Source organism: Phragmites australis, chromosome 15 (genome assembly GCF_958298935.1).
Source record: "Phragmites australis chromosome 15, lpPhrAust1.1, whole genome shotgun sequence".
In the NCBI taxonomy this organism is placed as follows: domain Eukaryota; kingdom Viridiplantae; phylum Streptophyta; class Magnoliopsida; order Poales; family Poaceae; genus Phragmites; species Phragmites australis.
Genome location: NC_084935.1, coordinates 25,844,162 through 25,847,766, shown reverse-complemented (window position 1 = coordinate 25,847,766; position 3,605 = coordinate 25,844,162). Strand labels below are relative to the sequence as shown.

Sequence of the window (3,605 nt, the reverse complement as noted above, 5' to 3'; positions counted from 1 at the left end):
GAGGCGATCTGTTGTCGAAGCCTCTGAGCTTTAGCAATCTTTCGCCGGCAATTCTGGCGTGCGTGCAGTCTTCCTTCTAAACGAGCAAGGGTCACACTTTGATGCAAGTTCTCACAAACTGCGTCTGGTGCTATGACCAACTCAGCTTTTGTTTTACTCGTGAGGGGAAAACCCTTCAACATGGCTTTGGCCTCGGCAATAATGTCGTGGCACTCCTCCTTGATCTGTGAGAAGGCTCTCTTCTGAGCCCTGTTTGTCGCGGGAGCTGAAGTTGGCTCCTTCATCATCCTAGAGTAAATTGAACCTTCATGCTGTAGGATGACCACGGGTGGGAGTGTCCCAAACTGCAGGATCGTTGGAATCGAGTCGCGGGCAGGGACAAAACCACCTGCAGCACTTGTAGACTCAGGAGACCATCTTGACGACCAGCGCAGCGCAGCAAAGATGGGAGGAGAACCATGTCCCACTGGGCGTGCCATTTTGTTTCGCGGATTCGAAATGTCTCGCGTTTGAATTTGTATTTGAAACTGTGTATGTAATATTGCGGGCGTGCCAGTATACAGAGTATGCAAAAGACAGGAGAATGTAATAATCGAAAACATGTAACTTTATTCATTCATGTCGAAATCATAAAGTACAGTTTCTCATATACATTTTTACTCCACAACGCACACGCTATCTGACTATCTTCACAATCTGGGCGATTGCTTTGTCTTGGTTCCCGGGGCTTCGTGAAGCTCTCCGGTTAATTACGCCCGTCTTCGGGCTACCTCCGATTAAGTGCGCTGGTGGTCGTCATACCGAGGTCGTCTCCGAGTCTGCAAGACTGTAGTCACACGCAACAAAGACCAAGCAAAGTAAGCGTTAGCAATAAAATGAGGTAAAGTACGGGACAACAGTCTGGCATAAGCTTTTTAGACTGTTTATGTATCCCAGATCATCATCGGCCACACAGGCCTCAGACATGGCAACCCCTCATCATCGGCCGTAGCCTCAGGTGCTACAAAGAGATAGAGGGAGAGAGAGTCTAGCTACATGTCCGTTTACCAGCTACAACCTGTCGGGAGCCCGGCAAACGACGCATGCCTCTAGGCTCCTATCTACAACCTCTACTCTTAATTCCCACAGGAAACTCAGCGAACACCACAAAGGGTAAGGGTAACAACAAGCCGCAAAGATATCACAGTATCGGGCCTCAGGTTCACACGTCACAGCACACATGGCAATAGGGCCTCCACAGAAGGGCCATAACAACGAGAATCAGAGCCAGGCCAAACAACCAGAGGAGCCCTAAGGCACCAGGTCAACATCCATTCAATTCTCAAGGTAACAGAACGAAAACCACAGGCCTCATCATACACAGCATCATACCGATCATCAACTGATCACTAGGCCGAACACGAGAGCGGGCCATCCTCTCTGGTAAATGTTACCAGGCCAGAGAGCAAAACCACCTCTTTGTGGTACAAGGAAAAGAGAACAGTGCTAAATGAACATCAGCTAGCAGGGGATCAATATACCAGGATCCCTGGGAAAGCTGTGCTCAAAAGGGGCAGTAGTAATTTATCAAAGCCCACATGACTCACTAAGCCTCAGATCAAGAGATAGCGCTGGAACAGCATAAGACCCTGAACAGCACTGGTCAGGAACAAGCTTTAGCTCAATATGCAATCTGGAAGGGCAATAAAATAGCCACATACTGCACTAGGCCCACCACCGATTCTGTTATCAGATTAATAACAAATAGGGCAGCCTACAAATCAGCATAGCCCGGCATCACCATGGACACGGGCGCGAATGCACTGGCCGGGATCACCATAGAACATAAGCATAGCTTGGCCAAAGCACCTGTATGCACGGTACGGGCACGAATGCACCGCCATGACAACGAAGGCCAAAGACGTGCACACCGGAGCATGTAACCTCCTCACGACGGCGAGGGACGCACGCCGGAGCCCATCACCTCCTCACGGCGGCAAGAGACGCGCGCACCGGATCACCTGTTCACCGCACAACCGCATGCAGGCATCGGCTAGCCCAAAATCACAGACAGGCATGGACACGGGCACACGACGCCGGCCAAAAACACCTGTGGGCACGGACATGGCACGGAGGCTGCCGGCCAAAACACCAAAAAGCATCGCGGGTTCAATTACGAACACCCCGGCTAAAAGACACAGCACGAAGCAAATCCATCTGCTCACGGCACGGGCACGAAGGCCACGACCAACACACGCATAGACGAGGCATAGACGCCGGTGACCTGCTTGGCACGGACACGGGCACACGGCCCAGCAGGCTAAAACACCTGTAGGCACAGTGCGGCGACGACCACCGACCGGCGACCCCTGTAGCAGCAAGAAGGAGGGGAAGGGGGTAGCTTCTACAGGGACCCACCAGCACAAGCGTCGACGAGGACAGCCATGGCGATCCGGCGAGCAAAAGGAGCGACGACGAGGCACTGGATTGGAGGGGGAAAAGTGCTCTTTCCCTCTCTCTCTATCTCTTCTCTCTCTATCTCGCCGATCTCCCTCCTCCCTCCTTCATTGGATCGATCTCCCCTCTTTATATAGGCAGCAGCGAGGATTCGAGATAAGAGGATAGAACTCGAGTTTGTTGAGATTCGAAATTCGTGGCCGGTCGAATCTCTCTCCAACTGAAGATTTGAGCTAGAGATAGAGGGGAAACGGTTTAGGATTCGGTGGAGATCTCATTTGAGGCCTTCTAGATGAAATTCCCTTTCTTATCTGATCCGGATTTGGAGGGGATTTTTGTGTTGCTTGGTTTGATTTTTTTTTTGGTTGAAGGAGATGGAGTCCGGCTGCTCCTCTGGAGAATGGAGGCGGTTCAAGCAGGAGCGGCTGGAGCTAGCAGATGAGCTGCTCCTGGGCTAGTGCGATGGGAGAGAAAAAAAAAAGGGAGGTGGCGTCTGGGCCAGCCAGGGCTACCATGGCCCAGCAAAGGATAGGAGGCTGGCGGCCTGCAGCAAATGGATGGGCTGGACCCAAACCACTAAAGGGAGAGAGAGGGAGGCCAGGCTGGCCTAGAGAGGAAGAGGGAGTCCGAGAGGGCCAATGGGCTGCTGTGCAGAAAAAAGAAAAAAAGCCAGCTGGAGATAGCACTTGGGCTGGAAAGAGGATTACAAGCACGCTACTGCTTAGCTCTCTCTTCTTCTTTTTTTATGCATGTATATGTAAAAAAATAAGAAAAATATGTGGATATATGACAAAATGCAATCGTACAAATGCCCCCCACCAAATTAAGCCCGCGCGAGGAAAAGAGCGGGGCTTAACTTGGTGCACATGAATTTGATGAAATAAAACAGCTGTCGAGTATCACCTCGGAGCATTTTGCTACGTTCTCTTTGCAGAGCCAGCCAGTGATGATTTTTTTTTACTTGTGGTGGATAGATGGACCACTCCTCAAATAAAATATATCAACTCTACTGTGGCCTTGGGAGGCGTCAGCCAGTATCATTGACAAGGATTTGACTCCGCTGCGACCTCAGGAGGTGTCAGCCAGCGTTGTCATGAAAGACTCCACTGCGACCTTGGGAGGTGCCAGCCAGTGAAGAACCTCTCGAGGGAGATTTTATCAACTCTATT

At 51.1% G+C, this 3,605-nt stretch overlaps 1 long non-coding RNA gene across 1 annotated transcript; it reads right to left on the bottom strand.

The window, feature by feature from the left end:
- Window positions 1-586: 586 nt before the first annotated feature.
- LOC133892037 (uncharacterized) lies at window positions 587-2,864 on the bottom strand. The gene is made up of 2 exons (XR_009904345.1): window positions 2,398-2,864; window positions 587-826 (listed from the first exon to the last, which is right to left on the bottom strand). It is a non-coding gene; the product is annotated as an uncharacterized LOC133892037 (long non-coding RNA).
- Window positions 2,865-3,605: the final 741 nt, after the last annotated feature.